Source organism: Bubalus bubalis, chromosome 14 (assembly GCF_019923935.1).
Source record: "Bubalus bubalis isolate 160015118507 breed Murrah chromosome 14, NDDB_SH_1, whole genome shotgun sequence".
NCBI lineage: Eukaryota > Metazoa > Chordata > Mammalia > Artiodactyla > Bovidae > Bubalus > Bubalus bubalis.
This window is the reverse complement of record NC_059170.1, coordinates 8,349,145-8,363,585: the sequence shown is the minus strand read 5'-3', so window position 1 is coordinate 8,363,585 and position 14,441 is coordinate 8,349,145.

The window sequence follows — 14,441 nt, the reverse complement described above, 5'->3', positions numbered from 1 at the left end:
ATCCAACAGGTATTTAGCTCACTACGTGCCAGGCATCACGTTATATTAACTCTAATCATCACAGTGAAACCGAGTGGTAGGTATTATTATTCTTGTTTAATAAATGATAAAACTGAGTTGACAGAGCACACAGAATCAGGCTGTGGAATAAGTATCACGAATATCTAGCGTGAAAGAGCCTAGCACATTAAATTTTTTAAAAGCTCCCCAAAGCTTTGTAAATGAAAATGTTTCATTTTTTTAAAAAAATAATAACTTTAAAAAAAGTAAACATCTCAATAGATAGGTTGAAGAGCAAAATGGGTAGAAGAGTTAGTGAGCCAGAAGATCAAGCCAAGGAATTCTCCCAGAATGCAGTGCAAAAGAAGAAATGGATGAGAAGTGTGAACAAAGTGTTAAGAGACAGAAACGCAAGTTCACTGTCTGCTTAACGTGAGCTACAGAATGAAAGCAGAAGACCAAGGAGAGAATCCCCAAGGCAAGGCAATAATTCAAGGCATTTTCTCAGGATTTAAATACATGTGCTCTTACATCGAGAAAACCTAGTTACAGGTCCTGTACAGCTCACAGGAATTACTTCCTGCAATTTACAAGAAGACTGTCAAAAGACCTACATCTAAGCATATCGCAGTGGAATTTCAGGACCCTGAGCATGAAAAGAAAGTGGAAAAAATTAGGCTGGAATGAGAATACAGTGGACATCAAGCTTCTCATTTGCAACTTTGTAAGCAAGAAAACACCAGAATGATGTCTTCAAAGTTCCCTGGTGAAAGACTTGTGAATTTAGGATTCTTTATCCAACAAAGCTACCAAGCAAATGTGAGGGCATCACAAAGACACTTTAAGACACAAATGGACTAAAGCTGTTTGTAACTCTGAGTCCAGACAGAACAGCAGTTCTCACCAGGGTCCTGCTGGCATTTGGGGTGGAACAATTGGTCATTGTGTGCACACACTTAGTGTCCTTCACTGCCATCCACTAAATGCCAGTGGCATTCCTCCTTAGTCACTGTGACCATGCAAAACACCCCTACACGGGAAAAGGGTGCGGTACAGCCTCTGGTTGAGAACCCATTGGTGTAGATGGTAAACTTCAACAAAGAGAAAATGAATCCAGGAAGAAACCACGTGACATAAGAAGCACAGGTAAGCAAGGAAACCAAAAAATTTATGTTTAAGTCTAAATAAATAAATTTATTTACAACAATTAATCAAAAGCTAAGATGATTACCCATGGGGTTGCAAAGAGTTGGACACGACCGAGCGACTTCACTAACCTAACCTAAGATGATAACATGGGGTGGAGATACATAAAATCTGGGAAAGAGGTAGGAGATTCTCATTTTATTTAATTGGAAGACATAGATATTAATTAACTCTAGATGTTGATTAAGAATATGTTAAGCTACGGGACTTCCCTGGTGGTCCAGTGGCTAGGACACTGTGCTTCCAATGCAGGGGGCCTGAGTTCCATCCCTGGTCAGGGAACTAGATCCCACATGCCACATGCCACAACTCAGACCCAGCATGGCCAAAAAATTAAATAAGAATGCATTTAACGATGTGTGTCAAAGATATAAAGATAATAGGAACAGAATATATATTTTCCAAGCCACTAGAAGGAAAATTAATTGAGAGCAAATAAAATGTTATCAACTAACCAAAAAGCAGGGATGAAAGAGAAGCATGAAAACAGCATATGCAATAGAAAATCCATGGTAAACTGGTAGAACATGTGCAAATATATCCGTAGCCAGAATAAATGTATTAAATTATATAAACTATATTAACACATTAAATCCAATATTAAAAGACAAAGACTCTTAAATTGAGTTTAAAGTCAAACCGCATGATGTTTTATAAGAGACAGCAAAAACAGGGTAATATAGAAAAAATGGAAAATACTGAGATGGGAAAAGTATTCCAGGAAAATGGCAACAAAGGGAGAACATCAATGTTAGCATTAGGCAAAATGGATTCCAAGGCAAAAATAATCAGTATGATCGAAAAGGCAAAAATAGATATTGGGACTACCCGCCAGTGCAGGGGACATGGGTTCAATCTTGGTCTGGGAAGATCCTGCATGCCACAGAGCCCGCACTCGAGCCCAGGAGCCACAGCTACAGAGGACTGCATGCCTGGCTTGTGCTCCGCAGCAAGGGACGCCACGCACTGCAATGCAGGCCAGCCGCTCTCGCTGCAAATAGAGAAAGCCCTCACAGAAGCTGCAGAGACCCAGGGCAGCCAAAAATAAATAAGTAAATAAAATTTAAAAATAGATATGGAGGAAATAGTCAATCTACCAATAAGTTTAATCTTTGTGCCTATATGTACCTAGTAACATAGGGTTGAGATGTGTAATACTAAACCTGATAGAATTAAAAAGAAAAAACAAATCTACAGTTTTGTCAGAAACTTTAACTTACACCGAAGAATTGATGCTTTTGAACTGTGGTGTTGGAGAAGACTCTTGAGAGTCCCTTGGACTGCAAGGAGATCCAACCAGTCCATTCTAAAGGAGATCAGCCCTGGGATTTCTTTGGAAGGAATGATGCTAACGCTGAAACTCCAGTACTTTGGCCACCTCATGTGAAGAGTTGACTCATTGGAAAAGACCCTGATGCTGGGAGGGATTGGGGGCAGGAGGAGAAGGGGATGACAGAGGATGAGATGACTGGATGGCATCACTGACTTGATGGACGTGAGTCTGAGTGAACTCCGGGAGTTGGTGATGGACAGGGAGGCCTGGCGTGCTGCGATTCATGGGGTTGCAAAGAGTCGGACACGAGTGAGCGACTGATCTGATCTGATCTGATTAGAAATCTGTAGAAACAAGTAGTCAAGAAATCAAGAAAGGCATTAACATGATTAATAAGCTTTACAGAATAAAGTTATAAATATAAGTCTGTTATATGGAGATATGTGTTTTCCCTTTGCAAACACATGTGATAACTCTGACAAACATTGTACCTATTTGAAATAATAGTTTTTTCTTTTAACCCCTCTTCTCACTTTTCTTCTATATTTTTCTATATTTTTTCCAATTTCTGCTATATTTTCTTTCCTCCCTTCCTGTTTTTCTCTCTCTCTGTACCACCTGCTTTTCTTCCTCCCAGGTAACCTTGCTAGCAGATGGATTATATCCTCCTGTATTTTTTTCATGTTCATAAAGTCAGATGCAAATGTATATATCTATGTAGATTTCTCTCCCTATCTCTTACAAAAATAGAACCTCAGTTTATAGTACATTTCTCTGGATCTTGTAGAGATGAAAGATGGAAATACCTTCAAGTCAGCAGACAGAGGCTTTAAGACATTCCTTTTTAGTGGTTGTGTGACGTCATGATAGAAACGTACCATGATGTATTCAACTATTTGAGCATACACTTTATTTTTAGAGTTTCATTGCAATCATGTTCATTGTTGATGTGAATAACCACAGCCACATATATTCTGGTGCTTTTATTTCTATGGGATGGATTCCCAGGCATGAGATTGCTGGGTCAGAGAATGTGTGGAACTGTTTATACGTTGCCAGATTGCTCTCCAACAAGGTCATCGCTACTGGAATGTGGTGAAGAGAGTCCCTTCCGAGCTTAGAGTAGGTGTTATCATGCTCTCAATTTGCTAGTCTGATGTGAGTAAAGTGATATCTCACTGTTATTTAATTTGCATTTCCCTGATTCCTAGGGAAGATGAACATCTTTTTTGGTTTGTTCACCATTTGGATTTGTTCTTCTATGCATAGTCTAGTGATAGCATCTGACCATTTAATTCTGGTACTAATTTGCAAATGCTCTGTGTGTATATATGTATATATATATAGAGAGAGATAGATAGATAGATAGATATTAACCCTTTATCTGCCATCTGCATTGCAGATAGTCCCAAGATCTGATTGAGGGCTGAAAGGTAAAGTGTTATAGGTATTCTTCTAAGATTTCAATGGTTTGATTTTTTTTTTTTAGACCTGTCTTTAATTCATTTGAATTTTTGTTTAAATGATGTGAGATAGGGTTCTGATTTTATTTCTTCAATCTCTCCATTTTCTACTATATTCCTCAGTAACCACAGGTGGCAATGATTTTATTTGAAATGTGACTGGTCTGACTTGAAATGGGCTGTAAGTGTAAAATATATACCAGATTTCCAAGACTTGATATGAAGAAAAGAATGTACAATGTCTCATTAATAACTTTTATCTTGATTACATGTTTAAATAATAATATTTTGGATATATTGGATTACATAAAATATTAAAATTACTTCATATATTTTCTTTTTATTCTTTTTAATGTGGCTCAGAGAAAAATTTTAATTACATACACAGCTTACATTATATTCCCATTGCACAGACTGTTCCTGATCATTGGTAGTGCCAGAACTATTTTTTAAACATTTTTATTCTCTTTCATTTATCTTTTATCTGCCTCTTGACAGGGTATCTGTTTTATTGCTTATAAAAGACATCTGTCTGATTCATCACTTCCCGTCGTCTTTTAAACAGTCTTTTTATATTTGGAGAAATAATTCATCAAATCTCAAATTCCCAGCCTCCCTCACCATTAGCTGTGTGTACTTGACTTTCGAAGGATGAATGGGAAGTGAGCTACATGGGGAACCAGGTTCTAGGAGTTTCCATTTCCATGGGTCCAGGTGGCACAGGCAATGAGCTTTGAGGATAGCAGCCCCAAGAATGGTTTTAAGGTCAAGGTTGCGGCTTTGGGCAGGTAGTAACAGCACAGCCGTTTCCTCATCGGGCAGGACTGGGTATGGTTTGGGGGCATTGCTTAACCTTGAATCTGACTTTTCAGCCCTCACGATGACTCTCTTCTAAAAAAAAACTTGCTTGCTCTTTCATCATCAGAATCAGCTACCATTGCAACACAGGACTCACTATAGAATGGGATGGGCTTCAAGAAGAGGATTTGGGACATTTTACTTACTGTTTAAAAAATATCTTCCATCTTTTTTAATTTTTATTTTTTTAAAGTTATGAAAATGATAACACATTTACAGGAGACTTGGAAACTACAGAACAAGGTTACATATAGTTCCACTATAATTACAATTATTTTTAAAGTAGATAAAGTAAGATTTTTAGTTGGAGTTTCAACATCAAGCTCTCAAAAATTAATAGAATGAATATACAGAGACGTAGAAGGATATAGTAAACCTGAAAAGCACTATGAACCAATTCAGTGTGATTAAGATTTATACAATTTTCACACAGCAGTAGGATACAAATTCTATCCAAGTTCCCATAGACTGTAAACTAGGAGACACTGGAGCTATCCAGGGACACAAAACAAGGTACAAAAATTTCATGGCCTAAAGGCACTGAAATCATACAGAGTCTGTTCTCTTATCACCGTGAAATAAAAAATGTCTTCCACCCTAACAAGTTCTCTCTTCTTACTTTTTATCCTCAGCTTATTTTCTTGTTCTTTTTCTACTTCTCAAGGAGACTATTGTCTTACCCTCGCTTCCCCAGAAAATAGAGGCCTGTGTCAAAAGTTTACCTGCTAACATTTCATTGGGTTTGTGCAACAGACCAGTTGCAGGAAACCCGGTTGAAGGAGAAAGTGAGGCAGGGAGGGAGCAGAGCCGACTAAGAGGCGGCATTTCCGAGAGGCTCACTGTTTAACCAGTGGAGCTAGCTGTTGGGGCTCACGGTACCTCCTCAGAAAGGCTGGATGAACTACTCTGGCTTGGAGCATCCTTTAGCAAGAGAAGGTGAGATGAATTTATCCACTGGGTCCTTCTTTGTCCCCCATCTCCTATGGCTCAAAGTCTGCCTCAGAGGGCACTAACTCAACATATCCAAGGCAGTGTTTTGTGGCCTCTGGAGAAGCCAGAACCTCCTGGACCAATCTGGCTGCTGCAGAGTGGGCTGTCTCTCCCTTTTTGTCTGTGCTACCATGGGACTCCTCAATCTGTAGTGCAGACGATGGCAGGGACCCTGACCTGGCTTAACGACCAGGGAATAGCTTGCCGTTCCCTGCAGAGCCTCTCCATCTAGGAATCGAGACAAATGATTTAGGGGTGAGGTGGGTGAGTCGTGGGCTTGAGGGGGGCACAGCACAGTGGTCTGTGGAGGTGCATAACCTCAGTCTAACATCCTGCCCCTTGCACCCCTTGCTTTCGCCCTCTTGTAATATGTGGAGCACACACAAGAACAAGGTGCCCGCATTTCTTCCCTCAGAGGGGAGATATAAGTCAGTTTTTCAAGGCAGTAGCTGTTCAGTGAAGCAGAGAAATGCCTGGGGACTGAGGGAGTAAAGAGGAGACAGGCAGGGAAAAAGAGTGGAGAGCAGGGTATGGTATGGATCTGAAGCAATGCTTAAACTGAAGCATACACAAGCATTACACTCTTTCCATTTATAGATGAAGTTACTTAAGGTAAAAAATTTCCCTCGAGGGTAGCCTTTTCTACCTCCCATAAGCTTTCCAATAAAAAAAAATCTCCATTTCTTTGTTTTCTGGATAATCTGTAATTTCATTTTTCACTTTCCTTCGATTCAGGTGTTCCCAAACAGACTTAATTTCCATGTAGTTCGCATATTCTGGTGACTTTAAAAATGATTTGCTTTTCATTTATTGAATGATGAGCAGAGATGATAGCCCATGAAACATCAAATTTATTGAATTTTTCAAGATTTTCCTTCTAGCCCAGGGGATGATACATTTTAGTAAATGCTCGTGTATTGATGTATTGAATATGTATAAAAAGTATGTTCTGTATTTGAAGAAACATTTATTTGAGTTTGTAGATGATATTTTTAATTCTTCCATATCTCTACTTTTCCCTATCAGATCTACTGATTTTGAAAGAAATATATTGAAGCCTCCTACTGAAATTATATTTTCATGAGACTCTCTTTGTATTTCTAATAAATTTTGCTTTCTATATTTACCTGCTACAGTTTTAAGTCCATTGCATCCTCTTCACAAATTATGCAGTAGTAGTGTCCTTCTTTGCAAACACAAAATTAAAAGACGCTTGCTCCTTGGAAGAAAAACTGTGACAAACCTAGACAGTATATTAAAAAGCAGAGGCATCACTTTGCCGACAAAGATCTATATAGTCAAAGCTATGGTTTTTCCAGTAGTCATGTATGGATGTGAGAGGTGGACCAGAAAGAAGGTTGAGCGCTGACGAATTGATGCTTTTGAAATGTGATGCTAGAGAAGACTCTTGAGAGTCCCTTGGACTGCAAAGAGATCAGTCAAACCAGTCAGTCCTAAAGGAAATCAACCCTGAATATTCACTGGAAGGACTGATGCGGAAGCTGAAGCTCTAATACTTTGGAGATGCTTTCACGGAATCGGTATCACAGCCTGCTGCTGCTGCGGCTGCTAAGTCGCTTCAGTCGTGTCCGACTCTGTGCGACCCCGTAGACGGCAGCCCACTAGGCCCCTCCGTCCCTGGGATTCTCCAGGCAAGAATACTGGAGTGGGTTGCCATGGACTTCTGCCTAAACCTTCCTTCCTTTTGGAGATGTTGATCCCAAGAGCACTCCTTAATAAACCTTCTTCCTGGGCTTCCCTGGTGGCTCAGGGGTAAAGAATCTGCTTGCCAATGCAGGAGACACGGGTTGGATTCCTGATCTGGGAAGATGCCACGTGCTGCAGGGCAACTAAGCCTGTTCCTCACAATTATTGAGCGTGTGCTCTAGAACCCGGGAACCCCCGACTACTGAGCCCATGTGCTGCAACTATGAAGGCCCTGCACCCTAGGGCCCGTGCTTCGCTACAAGAGAAGCCACTACAATAAGCCCTCGCACCACAACTAGAGAAAAGCCACGCAGCAATGAAGGCCCAGCACAGCCAGGAACAATAAATAAAATTATTAAAAGAAACCTTCTTCCTTCCTCTTCACAAATGTTGATCCCAAGAGCACTTCACACGCAAATCTCTGTTGCAGTCTTTTTTCTAGGAAAGTCAGCTCTGACAATAGGAGATTGCCCTTATTCTTAAGGGACGCATACTTCAGAGTGAGGTGTCATAATATTGGTAACTTATTTTCAAAGATTCAGACAAAATGCCTATGTATGTATAAAACAAAAGACACAGAGATAAAGCAAATATGGCACAATAACAGTTGGTGAATCTAAATGTTTCATATAGAGATGTTTATTGTAGTATTCTTCTGCCTTTTCTGGGGATTTGAGATTTTACAAAATACACAAGTGAAAATAAAATCCCTTTAAACTCTTTTTAATAGATGTCTCAGTGGGACCAAATTTACAGTTGAATATTCAATCCTCTATCTTTCCCTGGGACCTCTTCATTATTTTAAATCTTTTGTTTGCTTTTCTAATAAAGTTATTTAAATCCGTAATTCTTCCTTTGAATTTTTCTTTGGTCACCCTTCAAAGATTTTTATATTTTGTGCTCTCATTGTCATTCATCAAAATAATTGATAATTTCTATTCTAATTTTCTCTTTAATCCAATAGATAGCTAAAAGTGAATTTTGGATGTTCATGTTTTGGGGGGTTTTGGTGGTGGTGAAGTTTTTATTTTTTGTTTGGCTGTTCTGGGTGGCGTTTTCTAGTTGTACTGCGTTGTAGTCTGTGAGAAAGCCTGTAGTATTTCTGCCTTTGGACTACAATAAGTCCCCTACATACGAACCTTCAAGTTGCGAACTTTCAAAGATGTGAACATGAGTTCCATCAGCATCAGGCCTGAGTGAAATTGCAGCTTGCCCTCATCTCCTACTGTTGATGATCCTTCAGCTCTGCCATCTCCCCACACCTCGCCCTTCTCCAGTTAGTAACCCTTCTTGCCCATTTATTCAGTACCCGCCCCTGAGTGCCAGCTATTGTACAATTCTACTGTACTTTTCAAGGCAGTGTACTGTAAGACTAAACATGTTTATTTTTTGTGTTTGTTTTTTACATATCATTTGTGTGAAAAGTATTATAAACCTATTACAGTACAGTCCTACATAGCTGATTTGTTAGGTGGGTACCTAGGCTGATTTTATTGAACTTATGAACAAATTGGACTCAGAACCTACTCGCAGAACAGAACTCACTTGCATGCAGGGGACTTACTGTACAGGGAAACTTCCTCTGCGAATTCTGGGGAGACGGTTGCTTGAATACATCCTTGCTACTCTCATCTTTCAATTTAAAACCAACTACTGAATGCTTTTTGAGGACAGCAGCTTCTGAGGTCTAGAGTAGAGCTAAGATCGAGTGCATCTCTGGGGTCTAGTCTGGGTCCAGTGAGGGTGGGGCCCAGGGCCTGGGAGTGATGGTCAGAAGGAAAGAGGGAACAGCTGGGAACATCTGACTTATGTGAATCCAGGCTTTCTGCAGGAGCAGCTTCACCTGCCCACGGGGGTGTTCTCAGCCTCACTGCTCCAGAGCTCAGAAGGCTGAGCAGGGAGAAAGTAAGTATGCTGGGACCTTTCTTTCCTGGGGAAATGCCAGCTGAGAAGACAAGAGAGCAGAGGGGTCCTTCTGGGACCAGCACCCCACCAGCTGGAGCACTGCTGACCCAGGAGACCTAAGATTGCTGAGCCATCCTGGGCTCGAAGGCCTGACTGGCTGCAGGGCTCCAGCAGGGAGTCCTGAACACACACTTCGGGGAGCCAGCAAAGGGAAATACCAGCACACCCGAGGGGTCCTTGAAACAAGAAAGGGGGAGAACTGGCGTGTCACAGAGAACAGTTAGTACTAACCTGCTGGAGGAGAGAGAAGGTAATGTGGACAGAAATCTAGCATGAAAACAACCCCTGAGGCAGGAGCTAGATGGGCCCCAGGCTGAACAGTTCTCTCCCCTGTGGCCAGAAACTCCATGAAAGCTGAAGGACAGAGGAGGCTGGGCCCTGCCCACATAGGAGCTAAAAGACCACATACTGCTTCTTCTCGAAGTCAAGGAGACCTCCCTGACTACACAGGCGCGTAAAGGCTCCTTGCAGGTCAGAAAGGGAGGGGGCGTCCCCTTGTAGTAGGTGATGTCAACTACCCGTAGGCCTCTTCACTAGAATCCATCTTGGCTGAGAGATGCCCACGTGCACATGGGAGGATCCTGAAATACACCAAATGCACTCAGAATCAGGCAAGTCAAAATGACTGATCAAAGGAAACTGGGAAGAAATATCCCATAAAACTGATTCAAACCACCATGAGGGCGTGACTCTCTGAGCCGGGCCCATGTGTCTGTCGGCATATGCTGTTTTTTCCTCCTAATAAGTACTTGTTTCACTACTTTTGGTCTCTGCGGGAATTCTTTTCCTGCAAATCCAAAGGACCAGGGCCTTGCCTGACCACTGGTTTAGTGTCTGGGATTCGGGGCTTTCATCACCACGACCCGACCTCAGTCTCTGGCGAGGACCTGAAGCCCTGCTTCAAGTTGCTGCAGACTGAGGCCCCCTGAGATCAGATCCATAATACTGTGTGATGTGTGTGTGTTTACACACACACTCGTGCTTTGCATCAAAGGAAAATCTTGCATTCAGACTAAAACATCTCAGGAGATGAATCCAAGGAGAGCATGGTTGCTGTTGAAACCTGACGTGGATTAACAGAGAAATAAAAAAAAGTTCAAAGAGATGGTGATAATGAGGTGAAATCAAAGAGGTTGGGAGACTGATGGAATCAACCCAATGAATACTTGTCTGTTTGAATTATTCAATATTGGGATTATGACTATTGGAAAAAACAGAAATTCATAAAATGGAGGTACTGGAAGGCAGGCAATAATGAAACAAAACAATGGAAGAAATTTTCCCTAGAATTTTCCCAACAAAGACCTGATTGGAAGACATGAAAAATTCACCGAATTCCAAACAGAGCTTCCAAAAGAGAATACTCACCTGTGTGCTGGGAAAATGAACTCCAAGAATACATATAAAGCTTACCAGCCTCCAGAGAGGGGAAGTAAGTAACTTACCGAGAAAATCAATGAAGCTTGAATTGGACTTCTCATCTGCAATATTGGAAGCAAATGATGATGTAATACTATCTAGAGACTCTTTTGGCGGAAAAAAGAATCCTAAAGGAAAGATTAATAATAATATGGGACTATAAATACTGAAGGATCTCAGTCTGGCTTTTGGGGAGGGGCAGGTGGAGATGAAAATAAAAGTCTTTGAATCTCTTTGAGAGTTACAGAGCACGGAGATGTAAAATATTACAAAGGATTGTCTTTTTTTTTAATTAATTTATTTTTTATTGAAGCGTAATTGTTTTACAGAATTTTGTTTTTTTTCTGTCAAATCTCAACATGAATCAGCCATAAGTTCAGTTCAGTTTAGTTCAGTCACTCAGTCGTGTCTGACTCTTCACGACCCCATGAATCGCAGCACGCCAGGCCTCCCTGTCCATCACCAACTCCCGGAGTTCACCCAAACTCCTGTCCATTGAGTTGGTGATGCCATCCAGCCATCTCATCCTCTGTCGTCCCCTTCTCCTCCTGCCCCCAAGCCCTCCCAGCATCAGAGTCTTTTCCAATGAGTCAACTCTTCACATGAGGTGGCCAAAGTACTGGAGTTTCAGCTTTAGCATCATTCCTTCCAAAGAACACCCAGGACTGATCTCCTTTAGAATGGACTGGTTGGATCTCCTTGCAGTCCAAGGGACTCATAAGAGTCTTCTCCAACACCACAGTTCAAAAGCATCAATTCTTCAGCGCTCAGCTTTCTTCACAGTCCAACTCTCACATCCATACATGACTGCTGGAAAAACCATAGCCTTGACTAGACAGACTTTTGTTGGCAAAGTAACATCTCTACTTTTGAATATGCTATCTAGGTTGGTCATGACTTCCTTCCAAGGAGTAAGCGTCTTTTAATTTCATGGCTGCAATCACCATCTGCAGTGATTTTGGAGCCCCCAAAAATAAAGTCTGACACTGTTTCCACTGTTTCCCCATCTATTTCCCATGAAATGATGGGGCCAGATGCCATGATCTTTGTTTTCTGAATATTGAGCTTTAAGCCAACTTTTCCAGTCTCCTCTTTCACTTTCATCAAGAGGCTTTTGAGTTCCTCTTCTCTTTCTGCCATAAGGGTGGTGTCATCTGCATATCTGAGGTTATTGATATTTCTCCTGGCAATCTTGATGCCAGCTTGTGCTTCTTTCAGCCCAGCGTTTCTCATGAGGTACTCTGCATAGAAGTTAAATAAGCAGGATGACAGTATACAGCCTTGACGTACTCCTTTTCCTATTTGGAACCAGTCTGTTGTTCCATGTCCAGTTCTAACTGTTGCTTCCTGACCTGCGTAGAGGTTTCTCAAGAGGCAGGTCAGGTGGTCTGGTATCCCCATCTCTTTCAGAATTTTCCACAGTTTATTGTGATCCACACAGTCAAAGGCTTTGGCATAGTCAATAAAGCAGAAATAGATGTTTTTCTGGAACTCCTGCCATAGGTATACATATATCCCCTCCAAAGGGTTGTCTTAATGTGGAGAAATAGATGGTGTTTTTCATATAATGGAAGATTATATAATTGTGATCATATATTTTGTTTTTTGATAATTTATATTTTATTTATTATTATTATTATTATTTTTTTTGCTGCACTGCATGGCATGGGGCAATCTTAGTTCCCTGACCAGGGACTGAACCCATGTGCCCTACGTTGGAAGCTTGGAGTCTTATCCACTGGATGACCAGGGAGGTCCCCATGATCATGGTTTTTTTTTTTTAATATGAAAAATAAAAGGTAACCATTAACTCTTACCGAACACCAAAACCAGATAATAAATGACCGTGTTACCAAGCCAGTAAAAAACAAGAAAAAGGAAGAGAGAAATAACAAAGTAAAATAAGTAGTAAGCCTAAATTGAAGTGGAAGGAATAAAATGAAGCGTTTCCATTTTTACAGTAATCTCAAAGGGGCTGAATTGTCCTATGAAAACTCCAAGAGTGCTAAATAGGATTAGTGAACAAAACCCAGGCATGGGCTATTGTTAGGAATACTGTATCAGCCAGAATTGTGTGTAACAGAAACCTGAATCACAGTGGTTTAAACACAGGAGAAATTTGGCTTTCCTCTTGTAACAAGAGGTAGGTAGGTGGGTGGTGCAGGGAATAGCTCTGCTGTGAGTTCTGGATTTCCCTCCCCGTTGGCCCCTCTGCTGGATAAGTGGCTTACCTGGTGGCGTGGCCGTTCGCCCTCGTTCCTAAGGGACCTGGGCCCATCCTAGTCATTATGCCGTTCTCAGGATGAGGCCACGATGGATGCACATGTCCATTTACCATCAAAATTGGACCCCTCCTCCATACACCAAGCTTAGGCTTCTTCCTTCTCTCTGCTGGTCATGAGGGACCCACCTCCCAATGCATTCAGCCATAGGTTTAAGCCAAGGGGCAGGCAACAGGTGGATGAAATGGGGGTCTGGGTTGCTTACTCATGCAGCTGGCTTCTGCCATCTGGCCCTCCTCTGCTCAATCTTGGCCACTCCCGAGGTGGGTGAGGGCATGTTGGCATGTTTGGAGCAGTCTCCCCAGGAAAGACTCCTTTTGAATCACTGAAGGTGGCCTCTCCCAGAGGAGTGGGAAAGGGGCCCCATTGCCTGGGGAAAGAGACTTTAACCAGCTCCTTTGTTATAAAGGGGAACAGATACTTCCCATACAATACAGTAATTTTACTCCTATGTATTTAAGAAGAGAAATGAAAACCTAAATCCATACAGAGACTTGTACACAAATCCTCATAGCAGCTTTATTCACTGTTGCCTCAAACTGGACATAACCCAAATATCCATTAATGAGTGACTAAATCAACAAATTGTGTTATATCCTCACAATGGGATACTACTCAGCTCTAAAAAATAATGGACCATTAATACACCCAACAACATGCATGAATCTCAAAATGATGATGCTAAGTGAAAGAACTGAGAAAAGAGAGTAGTTCACAGTGTTTGACTCCATTTATGTAATACTCTAAAAATGCAAACTAACCTATGTTGACAAAGTCGATCGGAGATTGTTCAGGGATGGAGGGTGGGGGACAGCGGTGGGGAGGGAGCACAGAGGTGCACGGAAAGCTTGTGGAGATAATTCGAATGGAACTGAAGTTTCATGGGGCAGGGGGACATCCTGAGCCATGACAAGACCTTCAGTTAGGGACTGTTGAGGTTGGGCAGTGCTGTGGCGCTCCCCAAATTATGGGAGAAAGAATTGTGCTACGTTATGTGTGGAATCTAGAAAAATTGTACTGATGAACCAGTCTGTAGGGCAGGAATAGAGATGCAGACGTAGAGAACAAAATTGTGGACACAGGGAGGGAAGGAGAGGAGAGGAGCAAATTGAAAGAGTAGCATTGACATATATATGTATATATTGTGCGTATGTATGTATATATATGTATATTGACATATACAAACATATATATATATATATAGGAAAATAATATCATGTGTAACCCAGGTGGTGCTAGTGGTAAAGAACCTGCCTGCCAATGCAGGAGATATAAGAG